The sequence below is a fragment of the Acinonyx jubatus genome, chromosome B4, assembly GCF_027475565.1.
Source record: "Acinonyx jubatus isolate Ajub_Pintada_27869175 chromosome B4, VMU_Ajub_asm_v1.0, whole genome shotgun sequence".
Taxonomy (NCBI): Eukaryota; Metazoa; Chordata; class Mammalia; order Carnivora; family Felidae; genus Acinonyx; species Acinonyx jubatus.
The window spans coordinates 61,333,617-61,345,716 of NC_069387.1; the positions used below are offsets into that span (position 1 = coordinate 61,333,617).

General features: G+C 40.8%; 1 protein-coding gene across 4 annotated transcripts in view; it reads right to left on the reverse strand.

The window, feature by feature from the left end:
• Nucleotides 1-12,100, reverse strand: part of TMTC1 (transmembrane O-mannosyltransferase targeting cadherins 1) — a 275,746-nt gene that overhangs the window by 88,649 nt on the left and 174,997 nt on the right. The gene's annotated exons all lie outside the window — the stretch shown is intronic.

Consider the following 12,100-nt stretch of genomic DNA (forward strand, 5'->3'; position numbering starts at 1 on the left):
GAGCCAAAGTTGGAGGCTTAACCAACTGGGCCACCCAGGCGCCCCGCTAAGATGCATCTGGAGAAGCACTGCTGCTTTTGTGAATGGAATAATTATCTGATCTCTCATTCACAGGCTGAAGGTATCTCCATTTTAGTGCATATTATAACTAGAGACACGGGCATCTCCCCTTATACTTTTATGGTGCACATCCAAAGGGAACTGAATAGGAAACGCAGGTCAACAATGTTGGTCCTTTCATATTAGAAAAATGTTTAAACCTGTTATTTGAGAAGTTTGTGAGAAGTTCATCATTGTGTGAATAGTACAGACGTACTTTCACGAACCTGGCCCAGAAGCTCTCAAGCGATAAAAGAAAAACACTTCTCCTTCCTGTTCACATCAACCTGAAGAGATGACAATTTTCTATTTCTGGGGCAAGCATTTTATGATGCTTACTACAGCTTCACTTTTTGTTTAGTTTTATGGAGCAAAGAGAATCTTTTCACTGTTAAGTAGAACTGAAATTCTACCTTTTAACAAACTCAAGCCACTGAAAGTATCTATAAATAACATTAGCGATATAAGAGAGACACAATCTCACCATTTTATTACTTAAAAAACATTCCCAACTTTAGATAGTTGAAATGAAACATATCCCTGGTTAAGTTCATTCTGGTCTGTTGAGTCCCCACCTGGCAAATTATGGCAGTAAGATCTTACTCTGGTCTCATGGATGGTTAAACAATAAAGCCCTGGAATGCTGAGCCCAGAACAGGTGTTTGATGCTGCAGCCGGGAAGCAGCAGGGAGCCAATGGTGCCGCCTCAGATCAGATTTAACCCGGGGGAGGCTGCCAGCATCTGGTGAGCCAAGCCCCCCCACCCCCGTTCTTTTTTTATCTCAAATATTTGATGGGTGGGAAAATTTCTCACAAGGTTGAATATATTTGGATGGGAGTTTATTCATATTCCAAGAAAATGACTCCAAAAGCATTTCTTGTACATTTCCCTCTTGTGCAGCTACTTGTCCTATGTGCTGGGCTCCTGGGGTAGGTATGAAGAGCTTCTTTCTATTGACTTCTCCACGAAACAGGTTTCTTCTGTTCTTTCCTCAGCATATCTACGGAACACCTGGGATAATAATGCTATTGCTGTCACCTTCCAAGAACCTGATTCTCTTTTATCTTTTTGAAGATGAGATGCTCCTCTGAACCTAAGTCACCTACTAGCTCCAAATTTGTAAGACTTCCTGGGTTAAATAAGGCAGGGGTCTGGCGTCAGAAAAAGCCCTGTTTGCATTTCAGTTCTGACACTGTTGTTTGATCTCAAATTAGTTAAGTTCTCTGGTTATTAACAGTCTTATTTGTAAAAGAAACTAATTTCACACTATGCACAATGCTTGGTAGACAATAAACAGCAAATGAGAACATGAACACGATGTTATAATAATAATATTGCTAGGCAATTGTTTTCTGCTAAATAGAGTATGAGGCAGGAAAGTTGTACAGTCTGCACGTAATCAGGTAGAAACCAATGTCTCTCTCTGCCAGGCTCCTGTCAATGTAGTAACTTCCTGGGGCCCATAAAACACTAAAGGCTCCTGTGGAACAAAAGTGTTTTAGCGCGAACTTTAAGTCTGGGAGTTCACAGCTAGGAAAAGGAATTCATTGGAGAATGAAGAGTCTGGAACTGGGTCCGAGGAGCTGGGTTCTTCTCTGACACTTCTCTTGGGAGTTCTGTGGCTCCGGGAGATTGACTCAACCTTGTGAAGCCTTAGTTGTTTATTGTACAAGAGGTTAATATTGCCTGCCTTGGACACCTTAAAATACAACTACTTTAAAGGGTTGTTGGTTGGAGTAAATGAAATCAGGTATGTGGACATAGTCCATGAACTGAATACAATGTGTCAGTGTTTTCAAGTGTTTATGTGTTCATGTGTGTATTTAGTATGCCATATGCTATCACATCAGTAAAATGTGCTGTGCATATCATGAAAATATGTGATGAGATCTGGAAATACAACTTGAGAAATCCAGTTTATCAACGTCCAGATAGACCCAAACTATGTAATTTACAGGACAATATAAGTCTTTTAAAAGCATTCACAGACAGGGTCTGGAAGGCTTAGTCAGTTGATTATCTGACTTGATTTCAGCTCAGGTCATGAGCCCAGGGTTGTGCCAAGTGCGGAGCTTGCTTAAGATTCTCTCTCTCTCTCTCTCTCTCTCTGTCTCTCTCTCCCTCTGCCCCTCTTCCCCACTCTCACACTCTCTCTCAAACAAAATAAAAAATAAAAATAAAATATTCAAGGAAACTCCCTTAAAATTACAAACTTCTTGTACAGTATCGTTTGCTTCAGAAAGATTTGATTGACACATCATTTTATAGAACAATACACTGCAGAAAGTAAGATACACTTGTAGTGTGTTAAATATATGTAGCTATGTATTTCCACTAATGTGCATTCATAGTTCTGGAATTCAAAAAGCACTTAAGCAAATCCTCCCTTATACTCATTTCAAATCTTTCTCTATCTTTGTGAATTAAAGAAAGAAGAAAGGGAAGAAAACACAAACTATAATCTCTCTAATGATTTAATGCACAATAAAGAAGTTCTTCTCTTCAACTTTCATATGAAATGAAGTATTAACTGTTTGAAAGTTCAGGTTGGTTATTTAAGGATAGAGTAACATTTTATTCATTTTGCATCTTGAGCATCAGGTATGACAGGAGCTGTTTCACAGGTGTGGTTGAACAATGAGGTTAAAAGTATCAGAAATTAACATGGAAACAAACATAAACTTAAAAATGAATCAACCCAAGTCAGGGGTGAAGATTTTTAAAAATTAAATTTTTAAACATTTTAATGTTTATTTTTGAGATAGAAAAAAAGAGAGAGAGAGAGAGAGAGAGAGAGAGAGAGAGAGAGAGAGAGAGAACAAGCAGGGGAGGGCCAGAGAGAGAGAGAGGAAGACACAGAATCTGAAGCAGGTTCCAGGCTCTGCACAGAGCCCTATGTGGGGCTCAAATTCACGAACCGTGAGATCATGACCTGAGCCAAAGTCAGATGCTTGACTGACTGAGCTGCCCAGGCACCCCGATAAGACCCACTTTTATCACCAGGAGAACTATCCATCTACAGAGTATGGATGTTTCCCCTTGGGAGTCTTCCCCCCAGGCCTGGCTTACTTCCCTCCCAGCCTGGTACAAACACAACCAGATTTTCTATCTGGGCATGAGACGCCTTTCAGCCAAAGCCAAAGACCTCCCCCAAGTAACTCTAAAGCTACTCCTAAAAAGTTAGAAAAACCGCCTTCTCTCTACCCTCTCACAGCATGCCCATCTCTACGACCTGAATTCTATCATTTCTTCTTCCATAACCCACCGTATTCAGCATCTTCACTTTTGAAGTGAAGGCATAATGGACAATCCATTAGTTGTTGCTGCCCCCTCCTCTATTCCGTGTGTTAACACAGAGCTGACCACACACGTGTATGATTTGTCATGTGTCCAGTGTTCTTTAACTCTCCACAATCCTCTTTTATGAAGCATCTGTTGTGCTGGGTACCATAAGAAAACACAGACATACAAAATGGTGGTCCCAAACCTCACGAGAGAAGAATACTCCAGGTTTCCAAAAAGAGTAGGGAGGATATTTTAAGATTACTAAAATGTGTAGAAGTCACTGGTGTAGTGGTAATCATTTGGCCATGTATAAATGTATCAAATCATGTTGTACACCTTAAACTTACACAGTATTGTATGTCAATTGTATTTCAATAAAGATGAAGGAAAAAGAAAAAAAAAGAAGTCACTGGATTGAGATGCATTTCACTGTGCAGAATCTGAGAGAAAAGAAAAGAAATGAATTCACTTATAAGGACAAGATGGCCACACTTCAGTCAGTCCTGTGTTTCAGAACACTAGCCTGCGAGGGTAGGGCTGCAGACCCAGGGGAAGAAGAAAAGAAGGAAGGAGAGACCCTTACCTATGTTGCTTTACTCTCCTTCAACTTTGCTTCCTCCAAACTCGTTTGCACAGGGTAGACTGAAATAATGACTTGCAATTACCTAGCATAGCTTATGGTATTTTTCACATATATTATTCCATCTAGGCTCATCTGAATCCAAATTATACTCTCCAAATTTTACTTTCAAATTGTGGTTTCCAGACATTTGCTGTCCATCACTTAGGACTTAATGGACATAAACATTCATCTTTTATAACTAATAGGATTCTGTAATATGAAGGTCATGATTATAGTTCAGCAAGTAACTGCTCAAGATTACCCTCCTTTCCTGCCCCAGGCCACCCTGAAGATTGGCCAAGTGATCTGCGGCCCACAAGCACCCAATCTGCCCTCAGCTCACTTCATTTTCACTGTGGCTCTCTCTGTTCTGTTCTGTCTGTGATCTACAATCTACAGTTTTAGTTGTTTTTTTTAAATGTTTTAATGTTTATTTATTTTTGAGAGAGATAGGGCACGAGCGGGGAGGGGCTGAGAGAGAGCAAGACACAGACTGAGCCACCCAGGCGCCCCATACCATGTTTTAGAAGAAAGCTGAGTCTGTCCTCCTCTGCTGCTCCCCCTCCCCCCATGTCTCCTGTCTTTAATGGGAGACACCTCCACTGTCATGCAGTCGGAGGCTTCTTGCTGGTGTGATAGCCTACTCTGGGTTTCAAAAGTTGATTAAGGTTATCCTTCAGCATATGATGGAGTAAGGGTGGGAATATCTTCATGTCAGGTTACTTGTCCTTTTCCTCTTGCTGTGCCAGAATACACTGTTCCGTCCAGCCCTCTGACACCTGAATTCAGAAGACGTGTGAGACCTAGAAGCCAGGCCTTGTGCAGTGAGGCTGCTCTCGAAGGCAGTGCCGAGGTAGGAAGGTACTAGACTTGTGCAGGGCTGTGTGAAGAGCACGACCAGGAAGGAAAGAAGGAGGGGTTTACTGAGGGACTCAAGTGAATGTGTTCTAAAACTAGAGGCTGTAGGGGCGCCTGGGTGGCTCAGTTGGTTAAGCATCTGACTGTGGCTCAGGTTGTGATCTCATAGTTTGTGAGTTTGAGTCCCACATCAGGCTCTGTGCTGACAGCTCAGAGACTGGAGCCTGCTTCGGACTCTGTGTCTCCCTCTCTCTCTGTCCCTCCCCCACTCTCTCTCTCTCAAAAATAAATAAACACTAAAAATTTTTTTTAAAATATGGTGTGGGACGCAGAAGACACTGGATTTAAAAGGACTTGAATACCTCTCCAAAGTAAAAAGACCTATTTACTTCTTTACTCAAATCTTGGAGCTTCCCACTGTTTCTTCTCCAGTGGTATCACTGACCTTCACTCGTTCTCTTCAGATCATTTGCTGACATCACTTTATTGCCCCTCATTTAATAGTGCACTGCATTTCCGCTTTTCCTTTCTCTGCTCTCCTTATGAGAGAACTTTATCTTAAGACGACATGATAGAAATACACACACACACACAAAATGGATTCAGAGCTAAAACTAAGTAATGATTGAGAGAGTTTGGGTAATTTAGCCAACACATATGCACACCTATACACAGGTGTTCTCAGAGAGCAGGTGCTCTTGACCTTGTAACTGAAAACTCCTTCTCAACCTAATGTTTAGGTTTTTGGCAGAGTGGCTCTTTGCTAAGCCCAGGGTGCTTTTCCCATCTCTCCAATGCCTAATACAATGGGAATTTCAAACAAAAATCAAGCTAAAAAGCGAATATCTGGCTTTGCCTGGTTCCTGGGTTTTCTACTATTTTTGTGACTTGGCCCCATCAAAATCTAGTTACTTGTGTCCTCTTAAGTGACTCAGTCTTGTCACATTCCTATCAGCCATGGCCTCAAAGGGGCTCAACTTGCTCTACAAGGTATCAGTTACTTTGAGAGCAATCTTACTGGTGCTTCAAGCCCCTGTTAAGATTCTACTAGGCTTCAACCCAATTGAGCCGCTTTCCATGACATCATGTGGATGGGCAAATTTTTGACCCATTCTCATGGACTGCAACCTCTCTTAATAAGCTGCCTGTACAACTGCTCCTTGGAAAAGGATGTCTGGCATTGCTCTTATTGCCATGGCCCCATTTCCTCCTGACATAAGTTCCTTCTTGATGCGTTCCCCACGAACTTCTAAGCATCAGCTATTCCTGCTGCTTATGAGGACACCCCATTATCTCAGAGTAGGGGCTCCACACCCGTGCTTCCCGACCACTTCCTGGTACCCACCTCCTGGCCCTGCAAAGTGCCTGTCCCCATGGCAAATGTACTGCCTTCTTTTCTCCTCCCCCCCAGGAGACCCATTGTCCTTTTGCTACTAGGCCCAGCCTGTTGAAAAAGAGCAGACAGAAGTGATCACATTCCAATGCTTGACAACAATCTTTGCTTAAAATCTTAAGCAGTTGGGGCGCCTGGGTGGCTCAGTCAGTCAGTTAAGCGGCCGACTTCGGCTCAGGTCATGATCTCGCGGTCTGTGAGTTGGAGCCCCGCGTCAGGCTCTGTGCTGACAGCTCAGAGCCTGGAGCCTGTTTCAGATTTTGTGACTCCCTCTCTCTGACCCTCCCCTGTTCATGCTCTGTCTCTCTCTGTCTCAAAAATAAATAAACTTAAAAAAAAATTTAAATCTTAAGCAGAAAAAAAAATTCATACTCTCCACAAGATTATTCTCAATAACAAAACATTTGAACTTGGGAGCTGAATGAGACCTTCAAGATCACGTAGCCTAGTAGTTACTCGAGTTTTAGGTTTCCCAAACCTGTAAAATTTCTAAGAAAGGGGAGTTGGGTGCAACCCCTGCTGCTCTTACCATCTTGTCACAGGAGAATATTTTAATGCCAAAAATATAAGAAAGATATAATTCCATAATTTAAAAACTGCATGGATTTAACTTTATGAAACATTTATTACATTGTCTTTCTCTCTCTTCTCACCCCCTAATTTGGCCAGAGACCAGAGAAAACTCTGTCACAGAGATCTAAGCAACACTTGGGGACCACTGAGCAAGGCCAACCCTCTGGTTTTACTGGTAGGAAAATGGGCTACCCAGGGCTGCCAGGTAGTAGGGGACAGATGGGGCTGTGCTGATTCCCAGTTCAATCTTCTTCCTACTGGATTTGCCAAAGTAAGCTTGGGTTGATATCAAATGACGGCCTGCTGATTTTAATATTTGGCGAAACTTTGATTTAGTCTCAAATAATCATCATTCTCCTCCAGGAAGTTTGAAGAAGCCTATGCACATATGGCTTATCAAAAGGGGTTCCTAATATCAGATAACGGAAGTAGTACGACTTCCCGGGTATGGTTCCTCATTTTGCATTCTGAGAAAGGAATACTGCAGTATTGCTTTAATAGCTACCTGAGTAAAATTAAAAATTTCATTTCAAATTGACAGGTATGATTTGAAGGTATTTCTCAAAATCCAAAATGAATGGGAGTCATTATTTTTCCAATTGTCTGTGTCTGATGTGTCCAGAAGCTTAGGGATTATACAACAGAAAAGGCATCTTTCTAAGAGTAGGGTGATTTTTTATTTTCCTTTCTTTCTTTTTTTTTAAATTTTTTTCAATGTTTTTTATTTATTTTTGAGACAGAGAGAGACAGAGCAGGAGCAGGGGAGGGGCAGAAAGAGGGGGAGACACAGAATCCGAAGTGGGCTCCAGGCTCTGAGCTGTCCGCACAGAGCCCGACACGGGGCTTGAACTCACGGAGTGTGAGATCATGACCTAAGCTGAGGTCGGACGCTCAACCGACTGAGCCACCCAGGCGCCCCCATTTTTCTTTCTTTCTTCCAACACATGTTATCTAACTTCTCCTTCTGTGGTCTCAATTCTCATTTTTTTTAATAATGTATTTTATTTTATATTATTTTATTTCGTTTTATAAAATAGAGAGAGAGAGGGAGAGGGAGAGAAAAATTTAAGCAGGCTCCATGCCCAGTGCGGAGCCAACACAGGTCTTGATCTCACGACCATGAGATCATAAACTGAGCCAAAATTAAGAGTCAGGTTCTTAACCAACTGAGCCACCCAGGTGCCCCTCAATTATTCTTGATCAATGCTATCCACAATATTGTTTCTACCTTCACTTATTCCCATCCATTTCTTCTCTCCACTCATTCATGTTTTCTTAAAGTAGCTTAGAAATTTGCTCTTTGGTGCTGAAGTGAATAAATCACCCTTAATCTGGCATGTAAATGGATATCTGATCACTTCCTGTGACTTCATTTGAGAGCTCTCAGCAACTATTTCTGCTTCATTGATTCAAAGAAATTTTAGTCCTTTGAAGCATTCTAATGTGGTTTTTATAAAATACAAAAAAGTAGCCATAAAATTATATCCCTCTCTGGAGATAAGAATAAGAGATCAAAAGTTCTGTTAGAAAAATGATTTAAGCACCAAACTCTCCTGCCTGTTCAAAAAGGAAATCCACAAAATAGGCACATATCACCAGAAGAAAAGATTATTCCAATTTCTTTTGGTGGTGAAACTCTGACCCTAAAGCCATGCAATGACAGATGGATAGCCTATTTCTGTCCCTTTTATCCATAGATTTCAAAGTGCAAGTGAGAGGAAGGTGATATTTTGGGTCTTTTCTAAGTTAGGTTGGAGGGAGGACAGAAGCCTGAAGATTTGAGTGGCTTGTTCATTGTTAGCCATAATGGCAGAGATAAAAGACCACTTGGTCTGACTCATTCTGGGCTGTCTTATAAAATAGCCTAATCAGCTCCTGGGATGGATGGGACTCACCCAGGCTTCAGTGAGGGTGTACATGACTTCTGTGGTTTCATGGATGGGATCTAAGGCCAGGATTTAGCTCCAAATAGCTTGAAATAAACACTCAATGAGTAGGAAGTTCAACTTCCTCAGAAGAATTACCAATTCAGCTTTTTACTTTATTGTCCTATTGCTTGCTAAAGTTTTTCGGACAACACAGATTTCTGCATAAAGATGACTGTGTGTATTATCAAACTGCCACTGAGGACACTGTGCATATGCTTTCTTCAAAGACCCTGGAGACTTAATGCTGTGGAAATTGGCTGTTTCTTGTCAAGGACAATAATGCAAGGAAAGTCACGCAGAGAAGACTCCTGTGTGTATAAAAGGCTTGGGAAATGTTCTTCACCATTGCCAAAGCCAATGGGTAAGCATAATACATGCAACAGGCAACATCCAGTGTTCTGGCACTTTCCCAGGGATGCCTGAAGCATGTGCAAAATTTTCTGTGGCCCCAAGGCAACTTTCAGCAGCTCTAATGACTACATCACAGCCAGTTTATAATACTGACAGTTTTGTATGAAAATGGGGGACTTTCTATGGAAAAGATTTTACCCAGCAGAGACCAGGGGCCCCATCTCAGTGGAGAATAGTAAATAGTTGGGCAAAGACCTGCTGAAACCCTTGGAAAATGATGACTTAACGTCAATACTGCAATGCATAGATGCAGGCACTTGGGGAGAAAAGACAAAGACAGTCATCTTTGAAATGAAGACCAGCTTATCGACACTGATTTTGGAGGACCCAGCACCAAGTATGCAAAATGCAGCAAAATCCAGGTTGTTTCTGAGAGGTGGGCACTTGTTCTTGGAAATACTGAGGTCTTCTTCATATTCAGAACTTTCATTTTAATCCAAATGAGCTTAGTCCTAGCTGGAAAAGGTCAGGGATACTACTTTATTTTAAAGAAAAGAAGTAAAGTCAGAGTAAGGTCTATTGAAGATATGGCAACCCAAGAAAAGCCAGAGCAGGCATGATTCTGCAGGCGTTAGGGAGATATGCCTACCTTGGCGAGAGGAACCCCTTATTTAAGTAGGACACCCCACAAACGGTTGATAACAATACTATGGGCTTCCATAATGTTTATAAGAAAGATCTCTTCCAGAAAAATGACATTTTAACTTTTCGTTTAAAATTCCTGCCCTTGGGGCACCTGGGTGGCTCAGTCGGTTAAGTGTCCGACTCTTGGTTTCAGCTCAGGTCATGATCTCCTGGTTTGTGAGATCAAGCCTGCATCCAGCTCTGCGCTGATGCTGCAGAGCCTGTTTGAGATTCTCTCTCTCTCTCTCTCTCTCTGCTCCTCCCCTGCTAGTGTGTTCTCTCTCTCTCAAAATAAATAAACATTTAAAAAAATAAAATAAGAAAATAAACTCTGGTACTTTATTCCCTCAGAAATTGTTCTCTCATCTCTAGATTAGACAAGTTTACTGCACATGCAATTCTTTGTCACCCAGACTCACAGATTCCTGAGGATTTATAACACAGGACTCTTAAAGTACAAGTCCTAATTACCAAATGGAGTTGAGCTGAAAGTACATTACTGTGTTCAGAATTTCTCCTTCTTTTCACTTAGAAAGAATACTGAGATGTTACTAGCAGAGAAGCAATATAGTTCAGAGGTGAGAGGATCCCTGACTTCAGTGGGGAGCTATGAACCACTACACAAACAGTGTGAATTCACTGACAAAGTAGAAGATGTTTAGCACAGTGACTGACACAAAAGAGACGTTCAATAGAAGTTTTGATACAATTCATGTTAATTACTGCTTATCCGAAGTTAAACCCTTTGAGGGCAGAAACTGAAATTCAGTTATTTTTGTAGCCTCAGATTCCAGTACAGCCTGCAAATGTGTTCCGTGAATGCCTGTTAAGTGAAGAATGAACACAGATTCCACTTGGAATCCTCAGGACTACAGAGAAAAGCTGACTGAAGCCTGTTTCAGCTGGTCTAAGCAAAAACATATAGAACAGATACCAATGTCCCCTTTGCCCTTCACATCCCCTATTACTGGCAAGGCTTTATAAGCCTGGAATACAAAGAATTTGTTGTATTTTTGTCCTAACGAACAGTATTTTTCAAGAAATCATTTCCTTCCCAAATTGTATTAAAGACACATAAAGAAAATTAAGGACTGCCCTCTCTCCTTGACCAAGTCAAAACAAGAAGTTGCAAAGACTTTGAGAAACTGTTAGGCACTTGGTTTGGGAGTAATCAAACGTTATGAAATTAATTTCTAATTATACATAGTTTTAAACTTCTAACTCAATGTCAATTAATGAAACTAAATTTTATTGATATTTAAATTATTTTTAAAATAAAATGTAAAGTTAATTAAAATTCCTAATTCAATACCAATAAATAAAATAATGATTTCCTTATAAAATTTTGGTTTAGGATACTGCCTTTTACAAAAGTTCATTCTTATATAACATTCACGATACTACTTAATTTTAGGAAGTTTATTAAAATCCCTATTTTAAAAATGAGACAGGGTGCCGGGTGGCTCAGTCAGCTGAGCGTGGGACTCTATATTTTGGCTCAGGCTGTGATCTCAAGGCCCTGTATATGGCTCCATATACAGGAGCCTGCCTGGGATGCTCTCTCCTACTCTGCCCCTCTCCTGGGCTCTCTCTCTCTTTCTGTCTCTCTCTCTAAAAAACAAATAAAGATATAAAAATAAAAATGAGAAAGCCTGGGTTCAAAAAAGCTTCATATCTTGCTCAACGTTACACAATGAATAAATGGCAGAACCATTTAGGGGACATTTCCAGACATCTGAAAAGAGATGTGGCCTTGAAACACTGACATTTGAATAAGACAAGAGAACAGACAAGCTGCAGCACAGTTCAAACATTCAGAGATAAGTGGCATTATGTAATCACACATGGCTGAATACCCTTTATAGTTTTTAACCATTTTTTTCTCAAGGACAAGTGTTCTTGAGATTGTTCCTATTTTTAAAATAAAAGAACAAAGAGAGACAGAGAGAAAGAAGGAAAAAGATAGAAGTTAATTACAATCATGCTACTTAACATAGTTAATAACTTTATGCAAATCAAATATTTCTAGAAAATTACTACAATTACATTTAATGAAACATAGATGTTGTGGTAAGTGCTGCTAAAATCCTGAATATACTCAATACTTCATATTACCCAGCCAGCTTCCAACTGGAGGTAAGACATTGTAAACTAGGGTGTACACGTGCGAACTTGATCTCCCCCAAACTTCTCTGTGGCTGTTGTTAAAGCTGAGCTAATAAACACCTCCGCTCCACAAGGACCTAATTGTTACATGCGCAAAGGACCGTCCCTCTGGAACTATCCGTGTTGGAGACAGAGGGCAG